Source organism: Grus americana, chromosome 1 (genome assembly GCF_028858705.1).
Source record: "Grus americana isolate bGruAme1 chromosome 1, bGruAme1.mat, whole genome shotgun sequence".
NCBI classification, from domain to species: domain Eukaryota; kingdom Metazoa; phylum Chordata; class Aves; order Gruiformes; family Gruidae; genus Grus; species Grus americana.
Genome location: NC_072852.1, coordinates 150,522,217 through 150,537,602, shown reverse-complemented (window position 1 = coordinate 150,537,602; position 15,386 = coordinate 150,522,217).

Genomic DNA, 15,386 nt, shown 5'->3' with positions numbered 1-15,386 from the left:
GGGGCTCGCTCTCATGGTGCCTTACGGCAGCGTGCACAGAGGTGCTCCAGTGTGGCCCCACAGCTGGGGCTTCATACGACTCTCCTCTGCCGCACGCACCCGACTCGTAGTGCCCTGACCCTTACTGCCCGGGCACCACAGGGCAGGGGATGCTGAGGGCACCCAGCCCGGTGCCGTAGATCCTTACGGATAACTGGTTGTGCTGATGTGCCTGAAGGCCACTCCTGGGGGGCTTCGCTGCTCCCTTCTCCTGGCCGCCATATCCCCCAGCACTCTACCCCGGCCAGAAGAGCCTGATGGTGCCTGGGGGTGCTGCAGCCAGGGGGGCAGTGGGCGACTTGCGGGGGCAGCTACGTTGCAAAGACATCGCAGCGAAGCTCACAAGTGAGAGCCATCCCAGTGTACGGCCCGAGCCAGGCGCCTTCCGCGGGCTGCGTTTCACTGCGTGAACATTTGGCACATGGATCATTATCACAAGTCGCATATCAGACAGAAACCTAATTCCCTGCGTAGGGACTTTCCTGCGTAGGTCCAGCATCCAGGAGAACAGCTCTTAAGCAATACCCCAATTCAGAGGTACAAATCTACAACTAGTTGCCTAGTTTTTTGGGTTTTTTTAATAACTAACAAAATAAGGATTATGAAAACAGTCATGAGACAAGTCAGGTAAGACTGGGTGAGAATTTTGCCTCGGTAGATAGCCTTGTGTTATTAAACCAGTAACTGGAGCAGAAAGCTACTTCTAGACAGATGCAAAAGGGGGAAAAAAAAAAAAAGGAAGGGGGGTTGATGAGTCATTAGTCTGAATTACTGGAAAATGGGCAGCAAACTGACAGGTAGCTTCCAGCAAATTTCTACGTAAAGGTTTAGCAGAACCTTCACAACCAAAGCTTTGAAAGAAATTAGGAATTTCATTCCTGATCACTAAGAAAAGCTTAGACATTAGCTCGAGGAAGCTTTGATGTTTAGAAATGATGCGACTGTGATGGGGAAATGTCAGCAGAAGGTGTCTGCTTTTACCACCAGGGAAGATGGACAAGAAGGGAAGGAATGCAAATCCTGTTCATGAAGATATTTTATTTCAGATTTCTTGACCCATATTATTTAAATAGCACATCAGTCCGAATCAGAAAGAGAGACAGTTTCTCTTTTTACATTTGTGATTTTGCTTCGTGTTGCCTATAATAGCGGTAAACAAATCCTGCAGTTGCTGAGCTATACAGTAACTAAACTAGCTATTTTGGGGAAATTCTTCCTGTTCTTCTGCGGACTCTGCCTCTTTTGGCTGCTCCTCCTGCTTCCTCACATTCCAGCCACGGCTCTGTTTACACGGCTGTATTTCACAGTACCAGTAACTCAGACTGGAACACATTTATACCTCTCTCCCCTACGCTAATGGACCATGCTATGAATGGCCCCTTCTGTGAGGACACGCGCGAGCTCTCAGAGCTGAGCAGTGTTTTGTTGAAGGCATCGGCACACAGGTACCCTGCTGCCAGCTTTATTCCATAAATAACTACAGTGGCATTTTTTCTGGGGGGAAAAAAAGCCCACAACACCCCCCCCCCGACCCAGTTAAATGAGAGAATTCCATCAAAATCCTCCTCCCCTTCAGACTTCAATACTTGTCTAAAGCAGATGGCCCCATAAATAATACATCCTAGGAAACCCGATCAGCCACTGCTGGGATATGCTTGAGCTCCTGTCTCTCATAATATCATCACTAGATTAGCTCTGGGAATTCTTTTAATTTAATCCTTTTAACAGGTCATGTGCGCAAGAAGTGGTGACTGAGAAAATTAGATGCATTTGGTTGGGCTAAACAGTGGCTAGTTTGGAGCTGGCAGGTCCCCGCTCGCTGCTTTCGGGGGCTTTCACCACTGTGCTCAGCTGCTGAGCCCTCACTGCCTGAGCCCGAGGTGAGAGAGCCCAGGGCTGATGTGGCTGAACATGGGGAGGCCATGGGAAAGAGGGGCCAGGGGACAGAGTGTCTGAGCAGCACCGTCACACGCAGCCAGAGCGTTCAGCAGGGAAAACCATCCTTCGAGCAGTGAGGTGCCTGCTGCCTTCTCTGGGAGTGGAACATGTCATATTTATGTTAGGATGTGACACAGAAATCTATAAATTCCATTTTCTTTGTCTTTAGTACCCCTCACTTTTTCAAATTACTGGATTTTAACAGGTGCTCAGAGAGGTCCCACAGGATTTATTCTCACCGTCACCCAACCTCACTGCAGGCACATGGGCAGAAATGCCAAGTACCAGTGATGAGGTGAGTCCTTCTTAGAGTTACCCCAGTGGTGACACCAGCCTCAGGGCTTCCTGTTGTCCCCCTCCTCCTCCTCTCTGTCCCCTGCTACAGCCTGAGCTCCATGAATGTTGGCAACTTTGGCACCAGGGCAGTCCCTGCTTGGCCGGTCAGGTCCTTTGCAAGCTTAATTTCATCTCCCCAACCTCCACTCTGCTGCAAAATGTGTTTACAGCACTGCTCTGTGAACAGCTTCACCAAAATGACCCCAGCTGGAAAAAAAACCCAACTCTTCCTCAAAGCAAAGCAAAGCAAGCAAAGAAAAACCTCCATTTCCTATTGTTAAGCTGGAGCTCCCCAAGGCCTGGGTGCACAGAGCTGCCGCACAGTTTTAGCCGCACAATTCGGGCAGCAGCAGCAAACTGCGATGCAGAGGATGGAGAAATGGGACTCTTCTGAGTGATCTCCCTGCCAAGGAAATTGCATTGCAGATCTACACCCTGACACTGCACGCAGCTTATGCTTCTACCATGAGAACCACAAACCCCGCATCTTCCCCTGCCACTCGCTCCCTCTCTCCTGGTTCCTCGCAGGCACCAGGGAATGGACGCAGCTGAAGCCCTGGCCGGGTTTGCGCTACCTTCATTGCACGCATCTGCAAGGATGGATGCGCGGGATGAACCCGGGGGACGAAGCGCGTCCGCAGGTACGGGGAGAGAGGCGAGCGCAGGGACTGCTCTTTGTGCCTCCATGTCTGTGGAGCCACAGCCTGATCCTTGTGGTCGCACAGGCTGCAGCGGGCAAGCTCAAAGACCCGTTTCCAAAAGGTTTAGACGTGTCTCTGTTTCTTTAAAAAATGGGACCGGAAAAGAAAAGCTGGGCTTGAGGCCTTATCTGGAAATGCCTGCAGGGTGCAAATATTTTAAAGTAGCACTGCTGAAACAGAATGGCTTTTAAATCATAACAAATCATATCTTGCATTTCTGTAATGCCTTTCATCCTATGTTCTCTTCACAAACATAAACACATGAAGTTCAACAACACATCTGGCAAAGTATTGTGCTGTGTGGGAGCTTTCACATCCCAGCTGGGTAGATGAGCAGACATGTGGGGTCGGTAGTGACCCTCCGCCCCGCGTCAGACAGGATATCTGCGGCAGAAGTTGGAATGTGACCAAGATGTTCTGACCACCAGCCTTATGCTCAAGTTGGGAGATATCTTTCCCTGGTAGCCCTGCGGATTTATTTGTCAAGACACAAGTTCCAGAAAATAAAATTTTGAGGGGAACACACTGCAGGGGACAAAGCAAACTCAACTTTTCCAGCTATCTTTTTTGAGCTATTCAGTGTCTATCCAATGCAGAGATGTCACCCCATTTAGGTTTCTGTCTCCTGCATGCCCGGTTGGTATCCTACTGGAAACCGATTATCAAGAGACACATTTACTGTGTGGCGAATCAGAATTTGTTATTATCACCACCCCATTAATTTCCACACACATCTGCTGGAGTACTTGTTTCTGCCTGTGTCTCACATTTATCTTCATCTAATCCACTTTTTACTGCCCTTGTCTTAGTGCCAGCAACTATCATGAGGCACTGTAAACACTTGTTAGTTAACCATTTGCGATCGCCAGCTCTTCAGACACCACGTTATGCTAGTTGTCAGAGTGCAATGAGTTTAAGTTCTGCTGTATCACGATTATTTAACTACATTATGAAGTAAGTCACATGCAAGCACCCTGAGCTGGTCCCAGCCCCCCAGGGGCAGGAGGGGAGAGGAAGTTTAGGATTTTCAAAGAGGTCCAGGAACTAAGGAGCCCAAGGGGTTCCTCCTGGATGTCAGTGGGGCTGGGCTGCCCTCAGCCCGTGCCAGCTTCTTCTGGAAAGCTCAGCCTAAATCCTTTGATAAGCAAATAAGTCAAGAGATTTTGCACATCCTAAGCCTTCTTCAGGTCCAAGCCAGCCTAAACATGCCCCGGCAGCCCCCACCCCGCTGGCTGCTGCTGCCCCTCTGATGCAGCAGGAAGGCAGGATGCTGCTGGCTGGTACGAAACCTCAGCCTCAGCAGCCTTTCGTCTCATGTCTTTCGGCCACTGTCCAAATAGGACACGTCCCCAGTGAAGGGGAAATGTTGCTGAAAAGACAACGCGTCCTGCTCACAGACATGCCGGCTTCCTATCCGCGCCTGCTGCCTACGGGACACCTCAGGTTAAAATGTTTTCTGCTGAATCAAAAAGAATTTCTCCCATACTACTTGACAGCCTTTTTTCCTCTGTCAAATTTAATTAACTTCCCCTAATTAAAGGGCTGCAGCCAGGCTCAGCAGGAAACCGGAGGAGCTCAGTCCTCTACCAACAGCTTTTCATTTCTGCTCAGCGTTCAGGCAGCTGAAGGCCAGGAAGCCCACACTGACCCCCTCCAGGGCACGGCATCGCTTTGGCCATCTCCCCTTTGGAGACATGAGCAAATCCTGGGCTCCAGCAGCCGAGGAGGCTGCGCTGCTGCCAGGCAGGGGTGGGCAGCAGGAGGTGGCACATTCCAGGGCCTGCGGAACACCACAATAGCAGGTGGTCTATGCTCGGCATGGTGGACAACAGCAGATGTTACCCAAAGGTTTCTTCTGATCTAATTCCAATTCTGGTAATGGGCTAAATGAAGTGTAAAAGAGGTCTCGATACCATCTCCCGGCACCAAATGATTCCCTTGGTGTGCTGTGATCTGTCCTGTTCGGATTTATTGTGCTCAGTTGGAATTACATTTCTTCTTTCTGCCTCTGTCTGAAATACATATCTAGTAGTCATACATTGACAGGACGAGAATATCCCTCCAGAGCCCCTCAGGCAACTGCAGGGAGCCTGCATGCAGGGAGCTTCATTGCACTAATGGCCTTAGCAGCACATGCTAGCACTGCCCAGCCACAGAATGGTCCATGGAGCGAGGAGACAACAAACAGGGGAATCATCATATTTTCATCTGTACAGCCATAAACAGCAGTGCAAATATGCATGTGTCCACACCAGAAGCTCCTCTGTCCCAGTTTCCCCTCTGCACCTGATGCCCTGTAGCTTGCTCCCTCTTGTCTACTCATCCCTCCATGACTTTGTACAGATTATGGGAAACCGATTTTAATAGAGCAGCATTTTGTAAAGGGCATGTATTATCATAACCTGATAGAGGTGCCTAGCGTAGTCATGGATGGAACCCTCTTCCTCTCCTGTTCAGGCACTCCGACATCCCATTAACTTTAGCAATAGGAAATTACATCTTGTGTCAAGGTTGAATTAATTTGACTTCAGTTTCTACCCACCAGATCTTGTTATCCCCTTGTCTGCAACATTATACCACCCCACCATTCCCTTATCAGAGAGATTTTTCTATGCATCAGAACATAAGTCACTGCTCAGCTTCCTCCTCGGTAAGAAAGCCAGTCTGTCTACCTGAAGTCACACCTGGGAAGGCTTGGTCTCCAGGCTGAGGGTCACTCTGAATGTCCTCCTGTGGAGTCTCACTAGTATTTCCTCATCCTCAGGACCCCAGAACTGGGAATCTCACTCTAGAAGTGGTCTTGCCTATGCTGTATAGAGGCATGGCCATGTGCCTGCTTCTGCTTGATGCCCCTCTTCTTGTGCAGCATTGCCCTGGGAAGTCATGTTGATGGAGTTATTCATAGCCACTCTCACAGCCTTCTAGAGACAGACTCTCCTGTCTTACAGGTACTCTTTATATTTTCCAAGCTGCAATTTGCCTCTGTTTTAGAAATACTTAAACATGTTTTGGATGGTGATTATTAACCAGACATTATTCTTTCTCAGTAACCTCTCATTATCACCATAGATTCGTCCACTAACTTTCCCACAATGTATTTTGTTTTACAGCACATGTTGATTGTAACAGTTAATGATTTAAATATTAGATGAAATTTTGCTGGTTAAAATTCTTGATTTTTTTTCCCCACAGGTCTTCTTGGCTATAGTTAAATATGGGTCTCTTCTTCTTCAAATCTCTTTCTGGTGGTGGCTTGGATGATAATGCTGGTTGTCATAATGATGCTCCACACTCTTGTAGTGCAGAAGGCAAGACTGCTGATCTACATGCCATAGGTAAATCCCAGCAGGTTATTTAGAAGCAATTTAACCTCTAAAGTTAAAGTTTAATTACTAAAGTACCTGAACATTTACCAGGTTAATTAGACAGGATCAGCAAAATCTCATTCAGATGTAGTGGTTTCCTTATTTCCATTTAGATATGGATCTATTTCGGCTTCAATGGAATCTGCTGTGAACCTTCATATCCAAGTCAGCAAAAATGCCTGCAGCCTTTTTTCTTTTCTCACTTGCATTTCTTTTTCTTGCCAATTTTTGTCAGTGTTGATTACATAGTGGTACTCTGCTTCACTCCAAATGCGTAGTCCTATCTGAAACTCACTGAAGATGATGAAAGCCCTTCCATTGGTCTCAGAAGGCCCTACCTGAGGCTCATAATTGATGCATTACCTTGGCTGTAAGCATCTGAGGTATGTAAAGAATATAATCTCTTTCTATCATGTCGTCTTTTTGTTCCTTTTTTTCAAACATGCCATACAAGCTGTTAATGGAGCAAATGACATAGAAACATAATCTGTATTCCTGAAGGTTTTGTGTCTGTGATTGCTGCTTATTCCTTATCACCCAACGCGATAAAACCGTGTTGGTGATACCATAATTGAGTTTAGCGGAAGTGATTTATCAGGTTGCTAACAGAGAATGAAAACTTGGGGGGGGAACAAGCAGCAGGAGAATATGAACTTTTCAGAAACAAGAGTCTTGTTTTTTATGCAAATGGTTGTGTTAATGAAGACCGGGGGGGGAAAAATAGTCACAACAATTTTGCTTGGAGAGCAGATGATAGCTTATCTAAGGAAAAAGGCTTTCAAAATTCTTCCTGAAATGTCATCTGGGTTTTATTATCTCTAAGATAACGCCTAGTGTGTAGGATCTGTTCTTCACTCCTTGCTGGTAACTGATTAGAAATAAGTCTATAATTCTTCATTATGCAGAGAAAATGTGGCAGAGTCCCATACTTGAAAACAGGAACAACAAACACAGTCTGAGGTTTTCTTTCATGGGAAAGAATAATTTTTCCCAAGAGCCAAATCCAAGTCCTAATGGGCTCAAAAGAAAGGCCTCACTGATTTCAACAGAGTTTGAACTAAGCTTTTGTTTAGTTTATTTTCCTATTCTTACTTTTATGAGTTATTATCTAATATTTGCATTGCAGTAGCACTCAAAAGCCCCAAACTCGGGGTCCCATCGTGCTGAGCTCCAGATAAGCGTACATGAAGACATCAGGTTTTACAAGTGAATGTGCACCTAATGGCTGCTGGAGTCTGCGAAATGTCAAAGTCCCACAGCCATCCTCAGTGGCCTCAGGCCTGGTGGCTTCCACCCCGCCAGGGCGGAGGAGAAAAGTCACATCTCCTGGCAGGGGCTGCTGCGGGGACCAGCACCACCGTCACCTCCTGAGGGTGACACCAACCTGCAGAGGGAGTCAGATGTCCAACACCTGTAGCCACGTGTTCAGTGAAACTGCACCTCAGCAGTTAATCAGTGAGCCAACAAGTTTAAAATTAAGCTAGTGCTTCAAAGTGTGGCTGAACGGCTTAGGAGGAAGTGCTGAGACCTGGCACCGATAATTTAGCAATGCTCTAGATCGAGAGCGCACAGGTGTCTAGGTATGGTTTGCTTCTGAGCTCACCAACTTCCTCACCAAGGACAAAATAAATCCATTATCATGATGGGTTCAATCTTATTCGGCAGAGGAACCATCTTTCAGGAGAAATTCTCCTTTTTGTTTAATTCATTGTTTTGTTTTCCTCTCTAATTGTAGAGGAACTGTGAAACAGGCCTATCAAGAATTTCTAATTTTGATGAATTAATCCTCTCCCTGTAGAGTGATTGATTACAGGAGACGCTGGGAAATGCACTTGCACGTTTCAGAATGTCTGAAATTCATTAGCTTTTCCACTTGAGTCACGAGTTAGCGAGCAAGATGAAGAAATATATTTGGAATAACTCTGCAGCTTCTGTGTTTTTAAACAGGCAGCTAACAATTTACCATTCCCTCCTTTTCAGTTGTTTGTTTTATTTTTCATCTGAAAGAGAATGTAATCAGCTTTTCTATTAAATAAAAAGACGAGGATAAAGTTCCCATTGTTAAATCACGTCTACTGACATCTCCTTATCTCCACATAACAACTGTTATTTTCTAAATCTTCTATTTCCCATTATCCTGTGTGCATTTAGTTACTGAGTTTTCCATCAAGTTTTCTCTAAGGCAGGCCTCTAAAATTGCCGTGGCAACATTTTGCCTTATATTTTCTTCTCTTATTCGATAGCTAGGAGTGGCTTCCTTGCTTATAACTCAATCCAGAAGACAAACAGGGGTCATCATGGTGGGACCAGCATGGATCTTTCCATCTCCCCTAGACGCTCCATGGAGCCACCTTGAGAAGCCTGCACCACATTCCCCTGCGGTCTCCATTTCAGAAAAGCCACCGGGACACACAGAGATGCTGGTAGGGTGCTCTGGCAGGTGTGTTTAGTCTGTCATGGTTAATGCTGCATTCAGACCCTTTGGCCATGTGAACACATGATGAAACCTTGAGGAGCCACTTGGGTACCTCTGCCTCAGCCCCTGCGTGTACCCTGGTCATTTGCTCTCCAGTTCTCATCCTCAAGGCCAGGACGGTAATGTAGCCATGCGGATTGGTTAAATGTCTGTGGAGTGAGGATGTTACTCCCGTTGCTTCTACATATTCACTGTCTGAGAGACTGCATGATCCCACCTGGTGAAACAGACGTGACAAACAGATGATCAGGAGCAAGGAGGTGGAGATAAGAAGAACTGTGCAGAGGCCTCCAAAATCCCAGAAGAAAAACAGGTGTGAAGGAGTCATCCCACAAGTTCAGCCAAATTCTGCAGCAAACCAGTACACCGAATAAGGAGGAGACTGGGTCTGCAGGATTGTGGTGGCTACCAAAAGTCTTTCCTGTTGGTTCTTGAAACATTGTTTCATAATTAAAGCATCTAAAGGCCTCAGGCAAGTTTAGGAATGTGATATGCAAAGAGACTCCATTGCTGGAGGGAGAATGAGCAAGCCTTCCTCTAAAAAAGCAGATTCAGAAGAAGGGTATGGGATTCAAAGTCAAAAGGCTTCAAATCAATGGCTGCAGACTTCAGGCAGTACACTGCTCCCCTTGGCTCCTTCCTCTGGGTAATGTGTGACTTTCAGAGCTCATTACAAGAGTCCTACTCCCAACCCAGGCCTGAATGCAAGTAAAGCACTTTCCAGGGCAATAGTCCAGAGTCTCCTACGAGATCAGCCTGAACAACTAGTATCAGTAATGCAACTGGAAGAAGCCTGCTGAGTCATTAAATTCAGTCTTTGGCAGTCACAAGCAACCACATAACCCACACCCCTTCTTTGCTTTGCCACAAAACACTTCATTAATCCATGACAAACTTAAGATCTTTGGGACAAAAATGAAGCACACAACAGCCACCTCAAAGGACCACAGAACGGTAGCAAAAAGGATCCTAATGTCCTAGGACCACGCCAGAGTAAGGAGTCTGTCAGGGGAAAAAGAAGGAAGAGAAACACCAAACATGGTGTCTTGTCCAAACCTTCCCTATTCCCCACAGCTAAACTGAGCATCAAGGGAAGACACAATGTGCCCTGGGTCCTACAAAGGACCATCAGGAGCATGGAATTGATTAATCTTTATCCCAACTTGGCAGGAGTCACAATCAATGGAGCATTTTGCCAGGGAATCTGTGGCTGAGGATCGAATTGCATTTTTTCTGATTAATCCTGATCTGAAAGTTTAAATCTTGAGCCATTGCTGATCATCTCATATTGAAACATGAAAGCTCTGGGAAGTCATACATGCTAGCAAGGGACATGGTAGGTAGGAGGTGTATTGCCTGCTAAATTAATTTATTCAGGGAAATACAGTTCAAATCAGAGTTTAAGAAAATAAAAAGTAAAAATCAGGACACCTTTAAAAGTTCCTCAGCTCCTGCTGTTAATTTTCCTGCATAATGTCACATTCTTCTATTTTTGAGATGATAAACATTTCCACAGCAACAATTTTGATGTCACAAACAGAAAATAAGGATTCCAGGAGAGAAAGAGAGATAAAGCAGGAGCAGATGACCTCTTTAAAATTAACAGTAATAATCCTCTTTTCCTGCAAACACCTTTGGTGACAAAAAGCTAGAAGAGAAATACAAAAATGAAGTGATATACAAATCCCAGAAGTGTCACTGAAGACTATGGTTTATTTTAAAACCTTCAAACAACACACAAGTGGCTCTTTTACCCTGTAGCTATTGCTGCCCCCCAAAAATCCAAAACAAAATAAAAATGCTCTTCTTTCTACTGTGGAATTCTGACCAGAACATGGTCTTAAGCACCACATCAGTGCAGTTCCCACAGAAGACAAGGTCAGAGTTTGACCCTTCACTTTATTTTTAAACACACTTTTTTGCATTTGAACATGTAAGTAGTAGTAGTTTGAGAAAAAAAAAAAATCCAGATGCTTGATGAAATGTCAGCAAGGAATCAGTTGATTCTGCTTCCAGTTCATGCATTTAATGTCCTTACTGCAGTGGTAGACCACCACAGTTTACTTTCAGAGGGATGAGTATAGCCCCATACATACATTATTGTACTAGGGTGAAATAAATGTCTCAGAAAATGGCAGAATTGAAAGAAGAGGAAGAAGAAAAACACCAGCTATGAAATTAGGGCAAATTTATGATCTGCCTCTAGTCAAGAGAATACGTAAGATAAATCAGTTTGAATAGAAGGATGCTGCGTGCAGTTCTGAAGGTGGGCAAGAGAAGACTCATTGAAGTGCCTTGAAAGAAAAAGAGACTTTGCAAAGAAAAGCTTCTTAAACATCAAAAGATAAAGGACACCAATCAGGCTTAGCGAGTTAGTCTTTGAAATGCGGTACCAACTTCCAAGTCAGCAAAACATGTATAGATATAACAGCACAATGTTCTCTCGTACTTCTGAAAAGTTACTTTCACAAATGAGACTGCATGCCTCTATTAACACAATTCCTTTTTCTGCAGTCTGCGTTTCCAAAAATAAACCAGTAAAGTAGAAAATCTTCATGTTGAGAGAAATCAAGAGGACTACCCAAGTTGCCTATTAAAAAATCTTTTCCAAAGTCGGATGCCTCCACTCACATACGCTAGTGCACATCCATCTGCTGCAGATAACAACCCAATTATTGATTCTAATTAAAACTGGGCACTGCGTATATCACTCTGCAGCCCAGATTAAGTACACCAGGTTGAACCTTCCCACCATTGCTTTTGACTGGGAGGACGTTTTAGCACTAAAATGGCAGAGACCAGTTAGAGGAGCAGGAGGAGGACGGCCGCAGTGCTGGTTGCAGAGCATATGGAAACCAAACAGGCAACACATTGAAAACAACCCCACCCATCCAGGCACGTACATGTCTGTGTTATTTGCTTCCATGAGATAAAAGGAGAGATAGAAAGCACAGTTTCATTTCCAGCTTGCAAGAGATGATTGCAGAGGACTTGGAGAACAACAGGACAGCTGAAGCCATGAAACATTTTCCAAAGGTGCTGCAATACAGCCAGCAGAAAGAAAACCACACTGAACGTTGCTGGACACATATCTTGTAACACAAGTATATTATTGCATAAATGCCATTTCCGGGAGACTTCCCCCAGCTTCAGCAGGGAAGTTTGCCAGCAGCCCTGTGCTGCATACTGAGGCGGTGAGGAGCGGTGCTCCCTTCAAGCCGCCCCGGGGGATGGGATAAGCGCAGCCACCTTCCCTTTCTGGGGAGACTTCTCAAGGAAAAGCTTCCACAAATCCAAGGGAGCAAGGCAGGGAGGCCCTTTCTCTAGTTTTTTTAAAAAATATTTTTATCATTTTGTTCTGGTCCCGCTAAGGAAGCCTGAATAAGGGAGAGACAGAAGGAAGATATTTACCTATTAAATATAAATGATTCAGACATGAATTTTTGAGACTTGCACCATATGGCTGGAAAACTTCTCAAGATTAAAAAAAAAAAAATTCCTCCTGAGACTGAATTTCCTTTTGATAGGAACTTGAGCAAGGGTGTGCTCACTGGGGGCCTTTAAACACGCTTTGTTAAAGCAGATGCCTGGCTGCTTACCTGTGGCAACGACACACGGCTCTTCCTTTCATCAGCGATTTCGTTTACTTTTGAGCAGTCGGGTTTATAGCTCTTCAAGGACTTAAAAAAACCCCGTGACTTGCTGGTTCTTTTGCTATACACTGCTCTTTGAAGCAAAGACTAGACACCATGCAAACCACATGCTAAATAATATTTAAAGTCATGTTTAACACCCCTGTTGTTGGGAGGCAGCTCTGTGCCGGGGTGACCTACCCGAGGTGCTTTGGGAGCAAAGAGGGGAGGAAAGGCTGCAGGCACTGCACCGACAGCACCACTCGGGTGTGTGGGGGGGTGTGGGGGGGCAGGCGGGTGCACCCACGCACACCTGCGCTGCCCAAACCTAAAACCTGCACAAGCCCCAAACCCGAGTTTCCCGGCTGGGAGAGCCAGTGCCTCACTTTGGACTCCAGTCCGAGACTGAACCAAAGGCACTGGGCAGACTGGGCAGGGGTGGGGGGGGCATTTGGGCCAGACTTAGAATGAGCTTGAGACTGAAATTCTTACAGTAAAACTCCAGGATTCAGGATCAGACAGGGAGAGCCTCGACCTTCTCTCTCACGTGCACATGGGGGATCGGGCAGTACACTGACTGCAGCATGTCCCTTGTACTCCGTCCTTCGGCTTGCATCTGGGATGTGGGGGGCTGCAGCAGGATGCACCGAGGGAGCTGGGAGGAACAAAAGCTCGGACCTGCGTGGGGTGTTGGCATGGACATCACACTGACATTTTGTCAGCTCCGCAGTGAGGTGGGGAGTGGAGAAGGCAGGCTCCTGGGGGACAAGGGATGATACCTGCTGAGGAGAGATGGGTTCTGCCACTCACTTCTTGCAAAGAACACGTGAATGACAAAGTCACATATGCTTTTTAATTATATGTCATTTATTGCTTGAATCCTGAAGTGTCAGGGTCCTACTCAGGCAAAGAGACTGCAGAATAACAGAGGGAAAAACATCTTTGGGAGAAGGCTGTGGGACTTAGCTGGGACCAGCGCTGGGGAAGAGGCTGCGGCCGCTGTATGTCAGTGATACACGGGGTTGGGGGGGGCACGGGAGCACCCCAGCAGCTGTAAGGCAGCTGATGCAGGTCTGGCAGCTGATGGAGACCAGCTACTGTGCAGCAGCTGCTTCGACCTCTGGAGGGGCTGTGCACATCCCGTGCAGTGCTCTTCGGCCTTCTGGCTGTCACACCCGGAGAGGCTTCTGGAGCTGAGAGCAAGCTGGTGGTTTTTCAAAGGCAGCAAAGCCTGGGGTGAGGAAGGGCAGCATGGAGCCCTCTGGCCACGCGATGTGGTTATGCCCAAATTCTTTAAAAAGCAAAGATAGATGAGAGGTCTTAGCCCAGGTCAAACTATCCTAACGTGGTCTCTTGGGGAGGGCAATTAATCAGTAATTGGCACGCACACACAACAAAAAAGGCCAGAGGAAGAGGGGGATGGGAGAGCATCCTTGCGGACTCAGATCTAGCCCTGTTTTATGTTCCCTCTCCCCGGATGCAGGACTTGCAGCCGTGCCAGATCTCCTGCCGCTGCCCTGAACCCCGGACAAGCTGGGGGCTGCACCCCCCTGCGCCGGCCGCACTCGCCAGCCTTTGTTTCACAGGAGCAGCTCCCCACTGCTCCCCTGCTCGCTGCAGGAGCCCAGAGGATTTCGGCTCAGTGTTACATCTTTTGGCTGCTTTCCCTGCCCCCAGCCCGCTGCTGCTTTTTAAGGCAGTTTCTGAAAGGGGGGTCGGTCCCCCAGGATGGCCGGCGTGTTCCCAGGAGCCAGGGAGAATTGATGTGACTGCTTGGCTGGTGAGATGCTGTGTCCTGGGGGTACGGGCACAACCCCACGGCGCAAGGACACATGGCGAGTTGTGGGGCCTGGATTTTTTTTTTCTTTTGTTTATTATTTTTCTGTATCTTATGCGAAGCTTTACATACAGCACTACAGCCTTCGCAAAAGCAGACATGTCCCATCATGCGACGCTTAGGTCTCTCCTGCTGCCCCAAAAGCCTGATCTTGCCGCTATTTCCAGCAATGGGACAACAGCGCCTTTTGTCTGGGTTTTGCTTTGGGCAGCTGGGCCTCTGAAGTATGAATGCAGATATTTTCCCCCCTTCCTTCTCCTTTTCCCCTGCTCAATAGGCTCAGCTGAAGTGCTCGAGTAACAGATTGTGCCTCTGGAATTCGGGCGTTTTTGTGCCTTTCTTTGCTTTTCTCCTACAACTTCATTCCTCCCCGCCAGTACCGAGGGGTCTCTGCTTTGTCATCACAGAGCTGCAGGCCGAACTGGACCCTCTGAGACAATGATTGCAGGTTATGAAGTCATATCTGCACCGCATCATTGTTTTGTTTGCCATGTAGTGATGGGGTAGCTGTCACCGTCTCTCTCGCTCTCCCTGCGGCAGATGACAGAGGTATCTGAGTCCCCAGCGCCGTCAGGCCCTGCCAGTGCCTGTATCTGCCACTGAGAGTCCCTCAGGTGACAATTTCCATTTTCTTCTGCTTCTGTCAGGAAAAACAGTAGCGTTTCTTTTGCTGCTCCTTCCTTTCACTCGGCTCTGCCTTGCTGCCAACGCGTATTTGTTGCACAGGACTCCCCCCGCTCCCCCAAACGGCAAACTACGTTAGTACAGATCCAGCTGCAAGCAAACCCCAGCACTGCAGAACCTGTAACCTTTGCACTTACCTGGATTATTACAAGCTATTAGTCAGGTACCTGAACGTATCGGGCTATGCAGAAAGATCATCGCTTTGTTTTCTGCTTGCTTTTTCTCTTCTGCAAGCTTTCTGTCGCAGCAGTCAGCTGCCAAACTCCTACCCGTGCACTTAATTTTCGGTATGGATGCCTAGCAAGCGAGAAGCTAGATTGGAAACCCTTCACTGCTGCATCTGGTATACATTATCAGCTAGGGGTCTGCGAGCTTTGA